Source organism: Talpa occidentalis, unplaced genomic scaffold, assembly GCF_014898055.3.
Source record: "Talpa occidentalis isolate TD23 unplaced genomic scaffold, MPIMG_talOcc4v2.1 talOcc4.11, whole genome shotgun sequence".
In the NCBI taxonomy this organism is placed as follows: Eukaryota; Metazoa; Chordata; class Mammalia; order Eulipotyphla; family Talpidae; genus Talpa; species Talpa occidentalis.
The window spans coordinates 43990317-44013399 of record NW_023601104.1 but is presented as its reverse complement, the minus strand read 5'-3'; the positions used below and the strand labels follow the sequence as shown (position 1 = coordinate 44013399).

General features: G+C 34.5%; 1 long non-coding RNA gene across 1 annotated transcript in view; it reads left to right on the top strand.

Annotated features, from left to right (window-relative positions):
- The window catches only part of LOC129144908 (uncharacterized), a 62845-nt gene extending 40231 nt beyond the window's left edge, over positions 1-22614 (top strand). Inside the window, exon 3 of the long non-coding RNA XR_008549718.1 lies at positions 22533-22614. This is a non-coding gene — a long non-coding RNA (uncharacterized LOC129144908). The remainder of the gene's footprint in view (positions 1-22532) is intronic.
- Positions 22615-23083: the final 469 nt, after the last annotated feature.

Sequence of the window (23083 nt, the reverse complement as noted above, 5' to 3'; positions counted from 1 at the left end):
TTTATTACTTTGATTCATTGGTGCTTTATATTTTGCTGATAATACATTGTGTTTTGTTTGTTTGCACATGTTAATTAATTCTTTTTTAGTTCCTAATATGTGTCAGATATTCTTCTAGGATAGACTGGTTAAAAAAATTAAGAAGGAAAGCAAGTAAAAAAATTAAAGCAGGGCCTTCCCTGGTGGCACAGAAGTTGAGCGCTGGGCTGCAAAGCTGCCCGCAGCCTCTGCAGCGCTGGTTCGATCCCCGGCCCCTGGTAAGGGTCCCACATGGCGCAACAGACCTCACCTGCCGCGCCCGCTGCTCCCCTCAGCAGTGTATTTCGTCAGTCTTCCTGTTCTGTTCCCCGCTCTGGCTCTGGTGAATTCTCTCACCTTCCTGCGTTTCTAACTGTGCCCAGTGCTTGTATAAATAAATAAATAAATAAATCTTTAGAAAAAAAAAATTAAAAGTTTTTTCCAGAAACCTTAAAGGCTGTGGTGGCTGGACAATAAGCAAAATTAATCAGTAAAACAGTAGAAAATGCTATTACAAAACATAAAAGAGGGAAACAAAATAATTAGTGACAGTGGGTAGTAGTGGGCTGCAATTTTTTAAAAGATTTATTTATTTTTGCATAAAAGAACTGGGGTACAGGCCAGAGATGTAGGGGGTAGGGGCATGAGAGGATCCACCAGAGACAGAGCGGGGAACAGAACAGGCAGACTGACTGAAATACACTGCTAAGCGGAGCAGTGGGCGAGACAGGAGAGGTTTGCTGTGCCATGTGGGTAGCTCTTTGGCCAGTCAGGACTCAAACTTGTGCTGTAGAGGCTGTGGATAGCTTCACAGTGTTGCGCTTAACCTCTGTGCCACCAGGGAGTCCCAGTGGGCTGTAATTTTAAGTAAGGTAGTAAGAGTGGTTCTTACTGAAGATAAGATTTGTGAGTAAATTCCTGAAAAATATGAGTTTTGTTTTTTCATCACAGCCTATTACATGGGTTGGTTGTTGGTACCTAGAGAATGAAAATTAGTGTTTACATTTATCTTATATTCAATTACCTTGTTAAACTCTCTTATTAATTCTAAAAATTTTTCTGTAGATTATTAGGTAGACCATCACAATCAGATATATTATCTGTGATTTGGAAATAAGTTTATTTCTACCTGTTTCTTTTCATTGTTCAAATCCTTTTTGGTCCTTGTTTCACTAAGTCCTCTTTGACAATGTTGAATTTCTATAAAAGATGATAAGGAGAATTTTGACGTTGTTTCTGATATTAATAGAATCTTTAAGGATGTTTCTCCAGTAAGAATGATATCAACTCTAGGTTTTTGTTTGTTTTTGTAGATACACTATTATATTTAAAATCTTCTTTCTTGTAGCTCATATTTGTATTACATTTCTTTATCCTGAGAGATTTTCATTTTTTAAAAAGGGTTTATCTACTGATACATGGTCTTTTGAATTTTCTTTTTTGATTTGTAATTGTTGTGATTTTATTTAGAAACTTTATCAGACTAAAGCATACTGATATAAAACCAACCTAGTTTACCATACTACTGAGGTTTATTTACTAGGACACTTAAAGGTTTTTGGTCTATGTTCACAAGAGAGAATTATTTTTAAAAATCTTACCCTTATATTAAGTAACATAAATAAATTGAGAGTGGTTTCACTTAAATTCCTTTAATGATTTTATAGTTACACAAGAATTTCAAATTTTCCTTTAATTTTACTAAGTTTCAAGGCATATTCCCTGGATGGCTATGCTGATGAAGGCTTATACCTGAAGGAAAATCTCCCTTTAAATTCTATTTAGTTTACCTCCAATGCTTTCTGTTTTCTGTGTGATTTTCTGCTGGTCATTATTTCCTTCTTTGAAATGTTCTTATGTTTACCAAATTCAGCAATTTATTAAAACCTACATTTCTTATATTTTATCCAAAGTCAGATTACATTTTAGCAGAAGGAGCCTTCAAAATAACTTACTGTATTTCTAACCATTCTTTCAGTACTATACTAGTACTTTAAGTACTATACTAGTTTAGGACTGTTTTATTTACCTTTTAAAATTTCAGTGTAAAGAATATTCCTTGTAAATTAAGTTAAAAAGTCTATGTAATATTTAACAAAATTATACCATAGACAAATGTATATCATACTAATCAACATGTAAATTTTCTTAAAAGATTTACCAAATGTATTTTTATGAAACTATTGGAAATCTAGATATTAATAGACAGGGATAATTTTTTCCATCACTGTGAGGACAGTAGAGGCATTTGGAATACATACAAACCAAGAGTAAATTGTTTCTCACATGTTTATTAGTTTTCCTTTTCATTAATTGCATCTGTTTATTATTCAGAAGATTCCTTTTGGGGGATAAAAATAACTTGATAATAACACAAAACCATTTAACTACAAATTGAAAATTCCCTTTTTTCCCCTCTGGTGATGAAAGTTACTTCTTCAATTGTATAGTTATGGTATTTATTGTTTAATTTTATTTAAAGACAAGTTGAATATTCATGGTTTTTAATGTATGATAGATGCATCAGTATGACAAAGATAAAATATGCTTGAAAACAATGGTTTTTCATAGAAAACATTATTTTATGTCAGCAAATCACCATTTTAAATATAAGTGTAATAATCTTATATAAATAACAAGTTTTCTCCTTCCATTCACACATAGGCATAATACCTTACCTACAGTTAAAATGCAAAAAGTTTAATTAAATAGAAGTAACCATTGAGAAATCTTTCATTTGTTCTAGTGCACAAGATATCTTTAAAGAGGGACTGAACAATAATCAACAATCTTGAAAATGTCAATGCCAGTGCATTTCTGTGATTCACATGATCAATTTCCACTTAAGAGATAAGACTGCATTGTAACATTAGGTGAAATGTTCATCTTTTGTGCAAGGAATTTAAATATTTTGCATAAAAGAAGTAAGAACTAGCATTATGAGCTCATTGTGAAAGATGGTCGTTTTTCTTTGTTGCCACAACTACACTTTCCACAGCCAAGGATACAGATGGGCTTTTATTTTTTTCTTGACTTTTCATATTTGCTGATAATTGTTATAATTAATTTTTAATCCGATGACTTGTAAAGCAATACTTGTGGATTTAGCAAACCAAACTTGTATTAATGAAATGCAAACTTTCCAAATAGTCTCTCTATATCAAAATTCACTGAGCAGTAATGACTCTTTTCTAGTCAAGGGTTGATCTCAAAGCATGTGGGAAACAAGATCCTTTGGAATGGTCATCTATAATATGCCCATATTTAAAGGTGATGGAGATCAATGTACTAAGTCAAAACTACATTTAAAAAGCTCTTGAAGCAAAAATACTGTCATTTATTGTGTATTTATTCGCTACCGAGAGTCCCAGTTCTGGTCTATAATGAAATTATTAAGGAACCCACTGAACTTCTAAAAATTTAGTATTTTTAGATGGTTTCCATACCTATCTTCACTTCTGCAGATGGCATAGTATTCTGACTTTCTCTTTTCTCCATTTAGAAACTGAGAAATTTAGTAATCATTTTCCCTAAATCATGGGTGTTCAGAATATTATCCCATTAATATACTTCCTACACTCATAATTCATGACCAAGTCCTTTTTGAGAGGACATTTGCCATGCTGACTAGAACAATACAGTTTTAAAAGATACCACCTATGAATAGCAAACTATTTGCTAAACACTGTGCAAAAGTCTATCAAATATGATCTCATAATTCTCACAATACTCATAAGTTTTATTACCTTTATTTTACAAGGGAGAAAATTGAGACCTTGAGAGAATATATAATTTGCTAAAACTCACATCATCAGAAGGAGAACGGAAACTTCAGTTTGTTACAGACATGTCTGCCTTTCCTAGAGCTTGTGTGTGAACATGCCTTAACATGCAGCAACTTCACAGATGTGAAATACACTCTTAATGAAATAGGAAGCATGAGACATGTACTCTCTAACCAGTCAGTTGACATTTTAAATTAGCTTTTCATAAATTGCAAGACATATCTGAGGAGAAACAGGAAGCTTTTTCTGTGACAGATACTGTAATGTGGGTGGATTTCAGTTGTTTTCCTAAGCTTCAAAGAGAGCTTTGGAAAATGGGATAGATATGATTTGTCAGATGGACAATGAGAGATGGAAGGGGTAAAGAGAAACCATTCACACCAGCCACCTTTTTATTTCTTTTCTCTTATTCCTGTCAAAGAATGGTTCTACTTTTTGCTCAGAATAGCCTCTAAGCCTTGTCTACAAAGCCACATGTGTTCCCTTATCAAACACTTGACTCCACGCCAACCTCCCCAAGGACCCTGACTGATGATAGGTGGGATAAATGCATCCTTTGCCGCTTCCCTGACAATGGCATTCCCCAAACACTCTGCTTTTAGAATTTTAAATGTTTTCAACAGAAACAAAAGAAGAAAATTATATCTGATTTGTTATCTTGTTTTGTGTGATTGTAAATTCAGACACTCTTTTGACTGTTTTGTATTACATGAAGGTCAAGAAATATTTAGTGCATTAAATGGCTAATTTGGCTGGTGGAATACAGGCTAGAATATTTAGAAATGTACTGTAAGAGAAATAGTGTGAATATTCAGCTAGTTTCCTAGACAATAATTATGACCTGATGTCTTAGCTGTGGTGTGTTGTTGATGATAGGTCATGGAGAGAGATTCATAGTTTCATTGGGAAAAAGCCACCCAGGGAGAGATGGAGTAGATCTCTCCCTCCTGCTCCAAAAAGGCATGGAGGAGGTCAAAAAAATTCTGTGGTGGAGATGATGACAGAATTTTTTAAAAGGTTGGGAGAGGTCACCATTCCTTTTTTGCAAAATAGTTCACATATCCATTTTTAGCTCTGTGTTCATAGACTATCAAAAGAGGACATCAAATTCCTAAGGTCCCAGAAAGGTGCAAAGGGACCCTTCGTTAGGGGGTACAGGCAGGAACTTCAGGGCTTAGTGAAATGAGCAGGAGTATTAGGGGACAGATTTACAAGTTGACTATCTGAGGTAAAGAAAATATTCCAAGACTGAGAATTTGAAACTATTTCATTTGCCAGACTGCATTATGACTGTATTATCTGACAGTTCAACTTCTCAACCACCTTAAATGCCATAACAATAAGTGAATGTGCAATATACAGAGTTGGAAGAGGAAAAAAGACTACCATTGCTTTTGAAATCATAGTAATTCTCAAGAATATGATAAAATTAAAAAAAAGGAATTCATTCCGGTGCCTTTGTTATGATGACAATTACAGAGTCACAAACATTGCCTAAATAAATTAGCTGTTTTACAAATTGCTAGAGATTTTGCTCCTCACAGTTGCTCTGACACACAGGCATTGATCTCAGCAGCTATGGAATATACCCTTTTGGTCAGAGAGAGGCAGGGCCATCCATCACAATTACAAGGGGAATATATTCTCTGCAGAATCTATGAAAGGGCTACAGCAAGTTCACTTCCTGCTATTGGTGGAAGTGTGGGTTACATTTGTCTGGTTTGAATGTGACTCCCCGCCAGGCCTGAAGGTGCATGCAGCACACCCAACAGCCCGCACACAAAGACAGATCAAGTTGGCCTGCCCTTCTCTTTGGAGCTTTGTGCTCACTGATCTCAGTAGAGTGTCACTGTCCTCTCTATGACAGCCACTCATTTCCTAGTCCTGCTGGGTCTCCAGACTGCCTTCCTATTGTATGTGTACACAGACTGATTATAAGTTCACCACTTCTTTCCACCTTTTTTATACAAAGTATTATATATGACAGATGAGTGCAATAAAGTGAATCCATTTTTTTCTCCTCTTGCAGCCAGCACAGTGAGTTCTAACCAACAAAGACACATTGAGGTAAATCTTTAACAGTGTCGCCACTTTGACTTTCATCATTTTCACCTTTCCTTTCACTGATTTTTATCCCTGGAGTTGTAAAACATAGTTTCACATTGTGACCGTCCTCTAGTCCTCAGTAGAATTAGTTACACTGACAAGAACATACTCTTTTTCATAGACACTCCATCACAGCTCAGACTTCTTTTCTCTCTCTCTCTCTCCAAATTCTATTATATAGATAAAAGCTTAGAGTTTCAAAGGATGAAAAATTTTCAAAAAAGTCAAGCTTTCATTTTAAAAAGATAATACAGTACTGGGAAACTATTGGAAAAATATGATGGAATATTTAATAGGAAGGTAAAATGTTTCACACATATTAAGAAAAATTCAAAACAGGATATATGTGATTTTATAAAATTTTATTTTATAAACACTATAATGTATAGAAAAAGCAAGATTGTTTACTTTCACAAATTTTTCATTTGTTATTGTGGATAACTTGGTTTCATAATAAGATTTAAAAATTTGTCAAGGCAAAAAGGAAAACAAACAGAAAATAAAACACAACAAATACCCTAATGTTCTTATTTCAGACACTTTAGTCTACATAAACAAAAACCTATTTGAAAATAAAAGTGGTACAATTTGTCATTTTATTTAGTTTTTTACTGCAAAAAGGAAAGATATTTCAAAGAGAAAGGGGCATACAAAAACCACCACTCTTAATAGTTATTTCTATTTTACTTAAGGCAATTTGAAAATAAAGCAGGTTGCTTTGTAGGGAAAGCACATTTCAAGGCACCTATTGGGAACATTTTTGAAAGAATCCACTGGAAAAGGAAGGCACAGAACCTAAAAGCTTACTCTTATCTATTTAATCATGTAAATGATGCCATCATTTTCTTTGCAAATTGTTAATATTTTATTATAACATAGTATTTATTATAATATAATATTGTGTCTGATCTTTGGATTAACCTCTCCCTTTTCCATTTCATTTAATCAACTGGTAATGAACCTCCTACTATGTTGCTCTCATTCAAATCTTTACCACCACCTCAGTGGATAAGAATCTCTGTAAGAGCAATGTTTAAAGAAAGGAATGGACTAAGAAGGTAGATGGTAAGGACCAAAAAGGGGCCCTTGGGTAATCACATTCTGGAACATAACATATTGAAACAAAAGGAGAACCATGGTGCATTATAAAGGCAATATGGGAGGTGATGTTTTTTCTTAGAGAAAGAAACAAAAACAAAATAAAAAGGACATATGAGAAAAAAATTACTTTTGGATGAAATTTGAAGTCTAAACAGAGGGAAAGCTAAATAATTCATTGTAAACACCAAGAAGTAAAATTTGGAGTCTCTGTAGAACTTGCTCCAAACAAAGGTGTCAAGGTCTAAACCTAGTTTGTGCCTCTGGGAATCTTATACTTTAGATTCAATTAACTTGCACCTGAATTAGTCAAGATCACATCCTTGGTACTAGTAGTAATACCAATATACTAGTATCTTTGTTAGATAGCCTCTGTCCTTGACAGGTGGCCTTGTTCATTAGATGCAAGGCAAAAACACTTTCAGATCTATTTTGTATACATATTTGTGAATTGAAAAGAATATTTGTGAGCTATACAATCTTTGTAAATAAAGTACAATTATGGTAAGTTGAAGTTACTGAGGTTGCCAGATTTGCAAATAAAAATATAGGACTGCCAGTTAATTTGAATTTCAGATAAAAAACAAATAGCATATTTGTATAAATATGTCCCTTGCACAAATACTATTTGTTATTTATCTGAAATTCAAATTTATCTAAGCTTCTTGTATTTTATCTGGCCACCCTAGAAGTTAGAAAAACAATGAGGGAAACATTAGTAGTTGAGATTATTATAATTCTTTTAGAAAAGGCAGGGAAGAAAGGAAAGTAGCAAAGAAAGAAGAGGATGAAGGAAGAAAGGGAAGATGGGAAAAGGAAATCTTGATGTTCCAAGGAAAGGTGACAAGCCATCTTTCTACTTTTCTAAAAGGTATAAAAAAAGAGAATACAGCAATATGAATACTGACTGTGTTTTATAGAATGGTGTATTTTTTTTACAATTGTTTCACCAACAGGACTAAAAAATTCAATGCAGATGGTTATGAGTTGAAGACAAAATTTAGAGTTTTGAATTGAATTAGAAAAATACAGAAAGCAATGTAACACAAACAATTGCATCTTATCACAGCTTTAACAAATTGTTGCCATTTTCCATATGGCTTCAGATCATCTTTTCTAAAATGAATATTAAAGCTGGAATTGAAGTTTCCTTTTATCTTTTCTAGTCTTGTTCTAATTTCTTCCTTGACATGTCACTATTCTGAAGTTTCTTCCTGACATTTTCTACAGTATTAATCAATGTATTAACATGTCTATTTATACATTTATGTACACATATATGTATCTACCCATAAATGAGTTAAAAATTTCCATGAAAGGCTCCCTTCTTCAATTTGCATTATTTACTAAAAAATATGGTTTTGCCATGTACGCACAATGACCCATGTAGATCTGGTTGTCATTTAAATGAGCATAGTAGGCACAATTTATCAATTACTTTCTTGACAGTGTTTAATCTGTTTCCAGTTTTTCACTATTATAAACAATGCCATCATGAATATCCTCATACACATGTCCCGTAGCACATATCTAAAAATTCCGGGCCTATATCCGAAAATAAAAGTGCTAGGTTAGAAAATATATGTATATTTTCAATTTTGCTAGATATTAATAAATTGCTCTTCAAAATGGGTTGTCAACTTTACTTTCCCCACCAATATTGTCTGCGATTTCTCACTTGATTATTCTTTTATCTTAATCAACACATAGTATTTTTAGATATTAAAATTTAACCAATCTGGTGAGTGTTGTTAAATTTGCATCTTCTGTTCATTAGGAGAAGTAGAATATGTTTTGATATGTTCATTGGCAACTTCTGATATCCTCCTCAATGTGTTATTTTCCTTTTTCAGTTGAGTTGTCTCTCTTAGATCAACATCCCCAGAAGCAGAGAATGAAGTGAGAGTTCTTGTACAAGGAATTTATTAAGGGACACAATCAGGAGAAACCTATAAGGTAGTGGGGCAAAGTAAAGAAGGAGAAGTTCAGTAAGAACATGCTTTCAGATGAAATCTAGCCTCAGCCAGAGCCCTCAAAGGACTCTAGGACAGCCATTGCATAGCAGGATCTGTCTGTCTTGAGTAAGGGATTTGGTCTTTTCTACTAGTTAAAGGTGACTGCTTCAGATAACAATGAGTAGTGGTAGTTGCTCCCAGACACTTCTTACTGGGGAAATTCTAATTGGCCAAGGCCAATTCTACAGAGAACTTGCAAAGAAATCAGCAATTAGAGCCTCCCCTGGTGGCACAGGAAGTTGAGTGCAGCACTGTGAAGTTGTCCACAGCCTCTGCAGCGTGGGTTCAATCCCCTCCAGCCAGTTAGCATCCCACATGGCATGGCAGACCTCTCCTGTCTCACCCACTGCTCCACTCAGCAGTGTCTTTGGTCTGTCTACCTGTTCTGATCCCCGCTCTGTCTCTGGTGAATCCTTTCACCCTCCCACACATCTGGCCTGTACCCCTGTTCTTGTGTGCATAAATAAATAAATGTTTAAAAAAAAACCCAGCAATTAGCTTCATCAACCATAGTAGCAAGAGAAAAGGATCCCTGAGGATCTGAGATGGGAACCAACCAAGTTTTACACAATTACCTGACTTTCATAATAAATATTTTACTTTGCTGACTGTATATTTTTTTCTTCCTCAAAATGGACTTAGTTATTTTTTTAACTTTCCCAATAAATCTTAGTGTCAGCTAAGACCCTAAGACCCATAAAAACATGGTATCTATTTAACTAGTTTTCATTCCACAATAAAACATAATGACCATACTCTCTCTTACTGTGCTTTGCCTTATAACCTTTCATTACTAATTTCCCACCCAAGACCCAAATGTCTTCTTCTGTCTTTGCTGATGTTGGTATTTAAATTGATGGTTTGGGTCAATATTTGGGAAGTACTCTGTTTTCTGAGTCTCTCCCGTGTGTATTAAAGGTATACATGTTATGAAACTTTTGTTTGCTTTTCTCCTGTTAATCTGTCTTTCATTCTTTTATTACAGGGATGTCTCTGTTAAGAATTTAGAAGGGCAGAGGGAAAATTATTTTTCCTTACCTAAAAATCTTCATTTACACACAATTCTAGTTGGTTATTGCTCTTATCTAGAAGTCATTCTTTTAAAATACCTATTCAGATCTGCAATTAGGCTCTCTCATATTAGTTCTAATAATTTTGTGTACATATATTTTCTAGTTAGATAATCTAGTCACCTGAAAAGTCTTATTTCTTCTGTATTTCTTTTCCTCAGAAACTTGCATTAGTTAGGAGTCCCTGAAAATGTTGAAGAAACAGAGTAGATGACCTTGCTTTTCCCCACTGATTTAAAAAAAAAGTTTTAAACCTTTCACCTTTAGACTTTTTATCAGATTAAGGTAATAACATTCTATTCTACATTTGCCAGGAGGGTGTTTTTTGTTGTCATTTTGTTTTGTTTTTAACAAAGGAATGAAATATTTTATTGTTTTCAAATTTCTTTTCTGCATATTTAAAAGGGCCAAATTGTTTTTCTACTTTAAATGATAATGTAATAAATCATACTAGTATATTTTTTAATGTTAAGCCATTCTTACATTCCTAGGACAAAAGTTGCTTGGTCACAAAATGTTGTTGGCTTGTTTGTAGTGAACAAACATATTCAGAAAAATGAGTTTGGCTTGCTAATAAATTTTTAAGAAATTTGGAGCCCTGTTTATATGTAACATTGAGATATAAATTTAGTTTTTTCTGCTTTTTTCTGGTTTTGATTTCAAGATTATTCTAGTCACATTCAGAGAGGGGAGCTTTTTTGCCCTTTGCTACTCTTCAAGTATTATGTATAAGAGAGAAAATGTCAACTTTATGTATATGAATGTTCCCGTGTGCTTGAAAAGAATAAGTATTCCCTATTGTTAAAAATCATTTAATTATTTTATTCAAATTTTCTATATCTATGAAGTTTCTTTTCTCTGTATAACCTCTTAGTTTCTGAGTGTCATGTTAATATCTCAAATAACAGTTGTTAATTTTTAAAATTATTTTCAAAATTCTGTCAATTATTGCTTTATACATTGTATAGTTATAGTGTAACTTGCCTACAATTCAGAATTGATAATGTTCCTGGTAAAATATTCCTTTTATTATTAAGTAATTACACCTTTATACCCTAGAATAATTTTTTTATGTTAAAGCTATTTTTCTCCAATATTGATAGTGCTACATTACCTTTCTTCTGAATGCTCATATCTTTCTTTGCTCTTTACTCTCTGTCATTTATTTTATGTCTATTATAAAATTAATATAGCTTAATATCAATATTATTTTTATTCAGACAGAATCTGTTAACAGATAAGCATAATGTGTTAATATTTATTGTGCTTACATATGTATTTGAAATATTTCTGGCATTAATCTCATTTAATGTTTTTTTTAATGTTGTCATTCTTATAAATTTTTTTGCTTCTTTTATACTTCTCTCATTCCTTCTATTGGGTTAGATTTCTTTATGTCTTATTTTTCCTCTATTCTTTTTATTGTTTATAGTATGCTTCCACTTTTTGGTGGTTATTGTTCAATTTTTAAATAATTATAGTTGATTGTAAAAACTCTAAAATTTTTATCCCTAGATCACTCCCAAGCAGTTGAAAATACTTAACTTCATCTCTGATCTCCCATCTCCATCTTCCAAACTATTTTACCAGTTAGTCATTATTAATATTAATATTTATATCTAGTGACTATTTATATGTGCCAAAATACTTGTGAATGTCTTGCTTCCCTTGCTTCCCACACCCATCCATTGTTCTGTTCTTTCCTTAGGGTACCTGTGAGTAGCAGACTCTCAGTAGGGGGTAGACCTTCTCTCAGCCTATATTTGAATATATCTAAAGAAAATTTTCCTTTTCTTGCATAGCTGCATAGGTAAAAGGATTCTACACTGATAGCAACACTTTGTAGATGTTTTCCAAAGGTTTCCTGATTATTTATTTAGGTATTCTGCATTTTCCACTGGTTGCTTTTAAGGCTTTTATCTTCATCTCTGAAGTTCTGCTATTTTGCAATACTATATCAAAGTATTTTTTTTCACTTTTCCTGGTTTATACTCAAGTTACTTCTTTTGAACACTTAGATCTTTATCTTTACTTTAGTTCCAGAATATTCCTAACAGTTATTTCTTCAAATTTTGCCTCTCTCCATTCTCTAATTTTCTGAATATTCAATTACTATATGTTGATACCTCCATATATTATCTTGCATTTCTCTACCATTTGGCATATTACCCCTTTTTCATTGCCATGTGCTACATGCCATATGGTTTCCTTCATCTAGATTTAGCTTTGACTAATATTATAATTTCACCTTTCTATTGTGTTTATGTGTTGGATTCTGTGAGCATTTCATGGCAAATTTTCATTTTAATGTTCTATCACTTTATGTTCAAGTCCTCCAGTTTTAAGTAGTATTGTTATTTTCCTCCATTATGTCTTCTAATCTGTTTTTAACCTCTGTCATAATAAACATTTTATATTATAGGTTACTTGATTGTTGTATAATTTTGTATCATGGGATGCTAAATCAATTTATTTGGCCTGCTGATCCTTTCTAGTGGTTTGCTTTACTTTACCTGTATTGTGCACATATGGATGGGTTTATCTTTTTTGGAACACTTTTTGGGAACACTTCATCTGTGTTTGAATGTGTACACATGTAAGTTCTTTGTGAGTGCTTCATAAAGTGATTCATTTTGCTTCTGACAAAGGTTTTAAGAAGCATTTTAATGTAAACTTCCCAGTTTGGTGTCCAATATAAAAAAGTTGGTAAGTGTTTAGGTCATTGTTTAGATGGTAAAATTTTAGATCACCTTTGGTGATCTAAAATAATAAAGATAGTTTTAAAGATGATCAAATGACTCCCAGAGATTTTTTCTGACACTGTATTTTTCTGACACAGTGAATTTGCTTTAGAATCCTTAGCATTGTAATCTTTGAGAAAAATATCTGATTATTGTCATAAAGGTTAAGAAAAAAAAGCACAAATGTTTGCATGCTATATTTACTTGCATGTATGGTAGCCCTAAAATTGGAAGAGTATATACATGTGCAAAAGGGAAGGGAGGAGAGTGGGGATTCTGTATAGTTGTTTTGAGGGGAAGTGTGGATACTCATTGTTCAGTATGTTTTAATTTTGCTTTGTACCCTATGGTTTTTTGGTCTCCGGACCCATACTTATCTTCGCTTCTCTCCCTTGCCTCCCCACTTTACTCTTCCTCTTATCTTCTTAATAGTTAACAGCTCTCTACAGAATGTAAATTAATTTGTAGAGAAATTATAGTTGTGCTTGGAGAATGCAGGAAAAAAAATTGGCTCTTCCTCCTTATCTCAAGCCCTTATTATCCCTACTGTGGTTTAATTTCATTTCTAGGATTTGGACCAGTAAATTTGTTGAAAACACAAAGCCAGTTTTCTCAGTTTATTGACCTTCTGTTGAAAGCAGGCACAATTTTGCCAACATCTGGACAGTATTTGTCAAGGCCAAGTGTAACTCAAATCCAGACCAGAGAATGAGTTGGTGCATTTGTTAGTTAAGCTATTTGATAAGCTTATGAATAAGATAAAAACTTAAAAATAAATAAGCCAGCTGCCTTTAATCCTGGTCTAGGTTTATTTTCAGCAAAACTTTTATATCCAGGGTATACTGACATATACACTTTCTTTCCTTCTAGTGCCTGTAGGAAGCATTATACCTAGGTTGCTCTTGAACCCAAGTTTCTCCTACTGACTAAACTACTTACTGCCTTGGACACTGGCCAACTTTGGCAGCTGCCTTATCTCTTTCAAATGTTAGCTTTCTATTTATTTACAAGAACCATTATAGATTGTCACACTCTCAGATTGACCCGGAAGAGGTGATAAATGGAGGACCTTCTGCCTGCATCCAGTAACTTGGATTTACTATGGAGAGCAAATGGGAACTAGGGAACAAATTGTTGGAGAGATGAAAACATGTATGTTGAAAGGTCAGTCAAGGGGAGATTGAGGTTATTTATGTATAAGACAAACAGTACTGGGTCCATCAAGGTGGTACCAAGTATGTAGATGTGCGACCCAAGTGGTAGAAAGGGAGGCATTGATCTTTGGATTTAAAACTTTATAAAGGCAATATATATTCAATTCCACATTTGTGCAATGAACCTAAAAGGCTTCTTCATTCTATGGTTAGAAGAGGAATGGCATCGCTCCTGGGAGAAACAATTCAGCACATTTTTTTTAAGTGGCTGTATTCTTCCCATTGTTTTATTTGTGATGTTTACACCAAACTAAATGTGGGGAAATGATTATACCTCAACTTCTTCTTGTGAATATGAAGTTAACGTTAGCCATTAAGTGAATAATATGACATAAAATTCCTTTGATATTCTTTTGTGACACCTGATTTAATATTTTTTCAAAAGGTTATTTGTGTCTTCTGACTAGAGTACATGTATGTCTACATAAGTTACAGGTACTTAGCTGGACTTTGGAGAGAAGGTTCATAAAAATGCCTTCTTTAACATAGTTTATTGTGGTTACACGCCAGGAGAAGGAACTATCTTTAGAACTTAAAGGACATACAGTTGTTCTGAAGGGAATTGCTGATTCTTCTTTTAGTTTGATCAGTACCACCCTTTATCAGAGATTGCTAAAAGAGGTGGAATTTTTTAAAAAGTTCACTTGCAGTTCATTTTCAAGTGTGGCAGTCAATATTTTAGACTAAGGTTGCCAAAGTTAACTAGCCATTAGCTCTTCTGATCAAAATCTAATCAAGTGGTTGTAAAACAGAAAACTGGGGAAGTTCTCTTAGGAAGGATTTGACTATTAGGAAATGCCCACTGGATGACCTTCTCTTTCCTTTTTCTTCTAGGCATCTTAAATAGATACAAGTTATTCTTTTAAAATCACCACAGTTGCTGATTTGATTTTTATCTATTCTAAATTTTTTTTTCCTCTCTCAGCAGAGGCCTAATTCTTATATTAAAGAAGATCTGCAGCGTAAAATGACATTATTTCTTTGTGTAAGCAATTTTCTAAGAGCGTATGAATCCCTTACATTTTATGAGTTAGAGTACTTTTATATTTATTTCTTAAAATGCAAATTAAAATCTATTAATGAAAGAATTTGGTTAATCAGTGAAATCTGAAGAAAATTCACACCCCTTTCCCATAATCTAAAGCCAGAAAAATGCATTGTAGTACATTACTTGGGTTTCTGAAATATTATTTACCAGACATTAAAATTCAGACTAGTGGTTTTTAAATTTCTAATTCCATGTTTCTTCTAGCCATGTTTATTGCTTGTCTAAACTTCTTTTCAAATTGGTAATCTCGATTACACTTCTTTGAATCTAACTGAAGACAAAATAGCTTGCTTTTGGATGTCTCCATGTCATTACAATTTAATTTTGTCTGGTTGATATGCTAAAGATAATGGCTTCTATTTTGCAAAATGCGACCTAGCTACATGCATCACCATTGCCAGAGCCTATTTCAGATGCAGGAGCCAACTGTTCTCTCATTCCTGCAGAGTTCAGGCTTGAAGATTTTGGCAACATTTCCATGGTTAGACCGGAATGAAAAATTCTGTTGGTCTCTGTAAAAACTCTAGCCTAGCAACTCAGCGGTGTGTGTTGTGGAACAGGAGCAGGCTGCTGAGCCTTCCTTCTTTGCCTGCAAAAAGGGAAATGAGGCTGAAGAACTCTTGACTTTTCTTCCTTTTCAGTCTACTGTCCTCTAAGAATATTGCCACTGCTCATTGCTAATCACTCTCATAAGCAGGGATTTGGGATGACAGTCACTTGACCATCCTTAATAAATGTTAAGTGTTACCAAGCCATTGCAGAGGATAGTGTAATATTCCAGTTCGAAAAGTTCAATCTTTTTCTAACCTGCGACATCCACGATCTTTTCTCACAGCTGTCATTGTTGATCTTGTATGGCTTTTTTGTTCCTACCATCAGGGTTATCTTTCTTCCATGGAGCAGAATGTCAGTGAATTAGATCTTGAAAGTGCTTTTTCCAGTTGGAAGGCAGGGCAGCAGTTTTTAGGAGGCAGTGGAGTATGCGATAGTGTGGTGCAAAAGGTGAACTTCCCTACAGCAGTCAGAAAACAGGAGTTCTAATCCAGGGTCTGTCAATTGACTCAGGCTTTTACCAATGTTTTCACCTGTCTGGATATCCTGATTCAATGACGTTAACTCCAAAAATTACTTCCATAAATTTGCCTGATTGATTCTGGAAGAATTTAAAATAACTATATGCTGACTCATTTGGGAGATTTTATTGATCTGTTTCCCCGGACTCTTCATTTTCCTTCCTCCCCTAATATCTTCTTGAGGTCATTGCAAAAGAGGTAGCAACTTGGCAAAGGGGAGCTTGATGAAATTGGTTAACAAGGAAAACTGCAAATGTATTAAAACATGTAGACCATCTGAAAATTTCTACTATATTTAGAAGAAAGCCCACTGAGTCTTTTAATTCATTTGCATAAATAATGGAAAAAATAGGATGATCAAAAGGTAAAATGCTTTTTACAAAAATCTCAATCAAATATCCAGAGAACCAGCCCAGGCCAAGGAGCAAGGGACAAATTAAGAGACTTAATGTGCTTACATCAAACAAGCAAACAAACCCCAAAATCTGGCTAAGAAAAATCATCCCATCCAATAGGAATTACTCTAAATCTCACAATTAGTTCAAAAAAATGTAATTTTGGAGAATCAGTTGGCTGATACTTTTCTGCTCATAGCTTATTCCCCCACCCAAATCTGTTCATCTTCAGGATGGATGGGATACAATGAAAACTTGAATCTTGATCTCCTTTTAGGTACACTATTCATAATTAATACTTCATTTTTTTCGGTAACTGTTTAAAACTGTCTTTTTTATTATTAAATTTGACAGATGCCAACATGATTAAAGGGCTGAAAATATGACCCATGTGATCATTGTTTTAGTCACACTAGTTTGACAAACAATGCAATAAAAATTATGATTTAAAATTTAGCATGAAACTTGTGAAACATGTTATCAAGTACTATATCAAATGCTTGAACATGTTTTTAATTGGCAAAACTTTAATGCCATTAAGAGTTTTGCATATGCTTCAGCTAGCTTTTGTGCAGTTGAGGAAAAAAAATATCAATACCCATCTGTCACTAGAAGTGGAGCACATATGGTAACAGAAGACCTTAAAATACATCAGATGTGGTTTCTATTATCCAAGTCACTTCAGCTCCAAAAGGAGTTCAGCCACTTTGATATAGCTTTGACTATTAGAAGTTTAATTTTGCCAATTAAAGTTGTTTTGTTTTTTGTTTTTTTTTTTGCATATAACGGTGACAATTTTTCCTTTGCTCCTCTACTGCTATTAACAGTTTTAAGTAAGAATTCTGAGATTGCAGAAATCCTTCTGTTCTGATTTAGATTTCTGCAATAGCAAAGGCAGTGGCTCTGCTTTCAGGCAGACGTCCTTTTGAATTGGTTAAGTGATCAGTGTTGGCAGAGGCCCTTTGTAGATGCCTTTTGTCCTTTCTGGAACTGCCCTAGTTTGACTTACAGATTAAAGTGAAAAGGGAGAGTCGAGTCAATATTCCAAATATTTTAAGCCAAGAATACTAGTGTGAAAAAAGGGAGATACTTTTGACATGGGGAGAGTTGTGTAATTAAATCTCACTCATTTGTCTAACATTTTCTGAGTGGCTATCTATACTGAGTATCTATGGTATACACGGTGCTGAATACTAGAGATGAAAAAATACAGGTTCACAGGACCTGCCTTCAAAGCATGTAAAGATTCAGTCAAGGGGAGCAGATACATAAGCTTTGCAGTCTAATTCCCACTATAGAGGTGTCCAGAAGGTTCTCTGAGAACACAGTGGAATAATGGTTCCTGAGGAAAATCAGAGAAAACATTAAAGGAAGGATGGAGTAGGGAGTTACCATAAAACACATTGGCAGGAATGCTTCTAAAGTCAGTAGGGGGAGCATACATAAGACATGATTTTGGGGTTGGAAGTGAGGAGATCACAAGGGAAGATGGGCTGCAAAGAAGGCAGAGACTACTAGATCATAAAAAGTGATTTGAAACGATACCTGTGTTGATTGGAACTGTCTATTGAAGATATTGGGGATCTTGAAAGCATCCTGGAGCAATCAAAGGACCCAATCACCTTTCTTCTTCATAAAAAATCTGCTCTGATTTGCAATGGCTTCATTTGAAGAATTTAGAATTGGAAGCAGTGAGTTTATTTTCAGGTTACCAAGAGTCAGTGGCAGTGGAGTGATGGGAGGTTAGGGTGAAGGGGCGATTTGGAAAAAAAATATTTAGATTATGGAATCTATAGGATTCAGGGTTTCCTTGTTTTTCTTACTGGTTATGTTTGCCATATTTTGTTTCATCTTGTATTTATTTGCTTTGTCAGTCTTAATAAAGCAGGAAATGAAAGATTGCCAATTTAGTTAGGATAGGGGTTCAGTTATTATAATCAGGACTCACAATGACAATGATTTTCAGTCCAGGCTTAGCAGTCTAATATTACTTTAGAGATTAGACAGATCAGGTACATACTCACCCATCTCTTAACTTTGCCAGCCATAGAGTGTTGCTTGGACAGCATGATTCAAAATGGTTCACTCTCTTATCCTCATTTCAGCCAGGAAGAAGGAATGCAAGATTATTTCTTTATTCCTTTGATAGGCACAAAGTATTTCCGTAGCTATTTAAAATATCCCATTGGCCAGAATATATCACATGACCACACTAAGATGCAAGAGTTGTGGGGGAAAGTGGTCTTTTTTTCCTTGACTACATCTGAGTCCAGCTAAAATATGTAACTCTAGAAGAGGAGAGTGGATATTGGGAGAGAGCCAGTGGTTTTTGACACAATAACTCTATGACTTTGAATCACCCTTTCAAGATAGGTTATGTCATTTCACAAAACCCCTTCTTTTGCCTTGGCTTTCAAGAGCAACTGATTCTTTTACAGATCACATAAATATTTATTATCCTTGTCATCCACATGTTTCACTATTCAGTCATTTAGTGAGCATCTACTTTGTGACAAGTTATATCATAGAAGCCGGAGATGGAAAATGAAACAAATTAATCTCTTTCTCCATCTTTACATTTTAAACAGGGTAAAATAGATGGTAAAGCAGAAATTGCCAGAAACCATATTGTCATAATGTATGGAAGGGACTCTCCTCAGAGCCTGCCACATCCCCGGGGGCCACAGAATAATTTGCTGACATGCTGATTTCTGTGTTCTTGCTTCCAAAGGAGAATATTTTTTCCCTGTCCTTACTTTCCTTTTGGGATTAGAAGGTTGAACCATGGGGTATGAGTTCTGGTCTCTCTTGCGTGGTGCCATTTATAAAGTTCCTTTAGGTAGAAAACAGGCACCTGACACTCTGCTTTAAGGCTTTTGTTTAGGTTCCTAGGCTGATTGCCTATAAAAAAGCTCTGCTTATTTGTGGGGACAGGCATGGACTGGAGCACTTACAAAAATTGGGGATGACCCCTGAAAAGTAAGGTGAGCTTCAGGCAGGACTGAAGGAAAGAGGAGATTGGTCAGCAGAGAGTGGGTGTGATGACAGGGATCTGGCTATCATTTTGATGCCACAGCTTTCAGGAGCTTTGTGGGGGTCTATGGGGCCTTTTCTTATCAAGTCCCTTTTAACTCTCACTTCACTTCTGTCATTTTCTCCCTCTTTCACTCCACATAGCCCCACTGGCCTCTGAGTGTCTGAGTACCCAAGCTTGCTCCCACTTAATGGACTGCACACAAGAGGTCTCTTTTTTATGGATGCCTTTCCTCAAATTGTGTACCAAAATCTCTGATTTCTTTTAGGTCTTTATTCACCTTCTCTGTAAGACCTTCTCTGGCCACTTTTTCTAAAATGTTAACCTTCTGTCCTGATGCTATGTCTTTTTCACTGCCTCATTAGTTCTTAGCACTGACTATTCTTTACTTGATTTCTACTCTGAACAGAGATAAATAGACAATAAAGAGATAAATTTCATGGAATCATGGATTTTTGTCTGTTTTATCCTATCTTTAGGAAAATGCCTGGCGCATGATATGTGGTCCATAAATGTTTGTTAAATGAATGAATAGTGAAAAAATCCCCTCCAGGCAAGTTAGACACAGAGGAAGCTAAATCTTCTTCGTTTAAACTGACCATGTCATTTAGACAATCAGAATATCTGTAGAAATAATTATTTTTAAAAATTTTATTTATCTGTTTTTGCATAGAAGAACTGGGTGTAGGCCAGAGGTGTGGAGAGGTGGGGAGCAGTGGTAACAGGATTTAGTGGAGACAGACTGGGAAGCAGAACATGTAGATCTACTGAACTACACTGCTGAGGGGAGCAGCAGGGGAGACAGGAGAGGTCTGCTGCACCATATGTGGTTAGCTTCCTGCCCAGGTATTGAACTCAGGCCATAGCAGTGATGGTGCTGAGACTTAACCCCTAGGCCACCAGGGAGGCCCAGAAATTCTTGATTTTAAAATGGAAGCCTTCCCTAAGATTTCTGGGAAGTATAGGGTATCTTGCACTTGAGCAACTAGGGGCATGGAGTCATATACAATTTAATTTCTTTAATGAATATATGACATTCCTCATACGTGGGTGTGTTGAACAAAATTTTTCCAGTTCATCTTGAATAGGTGCAGAGGCAAGTTGGCCTCACACTGCTATTTAATGCTCCAGTGCTGTTTTTATTTGTTTGGCTTGAAAGTGGCATTACAGACATGCCAGGGTGCTGGTATGGAGGTGAACAATGGCAAGTGCATGGGACTAGCACAGGAAGTAAAGGGTCAGTATCTTCACACCAGCCATTACTATCCAGTTGATAGGATACTGCAAATTAGTACTATATGTGTATGTAGATAGGTGTGGTTGTGTGTGTGTTATTTAATAAATGTAAACTGCAAATGTACACAGTTGGGCAGTGAATTTGATGCCTATTATTGACTATGTCACTATTTCCATTCCCTTCTGTCTTGACATGTATGAAAGTTTCTCCTTGTTCATTACCTTACTTTGATAAAGATACTGGAAACAGGGCCTCCTCTCTCCACATTCCACTTTTCCACTCTCTATAACCACTTTCCTCCTTTGTTCAGCACTCCCTATGGCCACAGCATATTACAAATTGTAATCGAATGTAGATTATGTTGCCTTAAATTTTTTCTTCTCTTATTTCTTAAAAGACTGGGCAGAAATAAAAGGAATGAACCAGAGTAAACTGACAAAGCTAACTATCCTTTATTTAAAAGAAAAAAAGTCTTACTTTCAGAGGCTAATTCAAGTTTATTTAATTTCTACAAGAGAGCTTAAAAACTCAGTTAACTAAAAAATGCAAGAAATAGAATATTAAAATACTCCATAAGTTAAAAGCTCAGAAGTCACCTTTTATTGAATATATACAGGACATCATCCAACAATTAAGTAATTGAATAAAGAGATTGATGTTACTCATCCCATTTTACAGACAAGGAACCCAAGCTTCAGGGATATTAATAAATGTCAAGGACATGTTACTAGTCAGTAGAGAGGCTGGATTTATATCTCAATATATCTGATTCTTACTAAAATTTTCTGCTCCACCATGCTGGTTTCCAACTATCTTTAAATTCAGAATGTTTTAAAAATGTTCACACTGTACTTTCATCCTAAAGTTCTTTATTACATTTATAAATAAGATCATCTTTTCTTTTTGCCAGAAATAATATCTTTGATTGCTCTAGTCCTTGGTTTGTATGAATTGCTTTCATTTTTTTTATCAATGCCAGCAGGGATTTAAAGTACCTTGCTATTCAAAACAGAGATGAGTTACTTCGTTATTGAAATTTCTACAATGCATAAGTTTCAAAAGCAAAAACATGTTACTGTGAGAAAATGTGGCTCTGAAATGAAATCTCAATCTCTCTACTTATTTGCTGGATAATGGTGGGCACATTACTTAATTATGAATATATCATGTCAGTATATTAATCTGTAAAATGGGGGTAAATAATGTTATCGATATAAGGATTAAGTTAGTTAATATGCATTAGTACAATTAAAATGTTTTGAACAGTCTAGTAAATAAAAATCACCAATAACATTTTTATTTCTATCTACACACAGCAATTGTAAAAGGTAATAGTTTACATTGTCTAGATTGTAGGTCATGAAAGTTTCCTAATAGTCCTTTTCCACAATGTTTTCCCGTCAACTCTCACCTAAAATCAAAGCTTCTGAGGCATAAACTGGTAGACTATATGAGTTGGGAGTAATGATTTTTCATTGGAGAACAAGACATCTAAAAATAGGGCTACTTTTTTATTGTTTAAATCTATGAATTCATAATGAAGAACAGAATTAGCTGATCATCAGTGGAGGATTCTCCTGCAAGAACATGATGTTTTGAAAATTGGTAAATATGGGAACAGAATAAAGAGTTATTTTGCCTTTCTATGTGAATTGTGCTGGTAGGTAAACAACAATGAAGAGATATTTCTTTTCACAGAAGAATGAATGAATCTAAGCACTGATCATCATTATCTCCTGATATCAAAGAGAGAAAGGGACCCATAAATGGACAGACCTTATGTGCTTCCATGTGAGTAAACACAACTATAGTCTTACCTAAAATGATAATTTACAGGAAATAGAGATAGGAAAATGTTTAAGTAGACACAAAAGGAATGCAATCAGCAAAAACTGTGAGAAACCCTATAGGATAAATTCTTTTCATCAATATACAAATTGCAAAAAAAAGATAGGAGGAAGGTCTTACACATAAAAAGATGCTTAAAAGTCACATAACCAATTGTAGTGAGTAGAATGTTTTTTTCACCTTCAGATCATGATTCAAACAAACTGTATCACAAATTTATGAAAGAATCAGAAATTCAAACACTGGGTATTTGATAATATTAATATTCTTAGGTGTAGTAATGGTAAATAACTATTTTTTAAAAAAGCTCTCTTCCTTTGTTAATGGACACAATCATCTGGCCAACATTCAGGAGTTGACCATTATTAGAACTGAGCAGTGGATACAGAGAAACTGGAGTT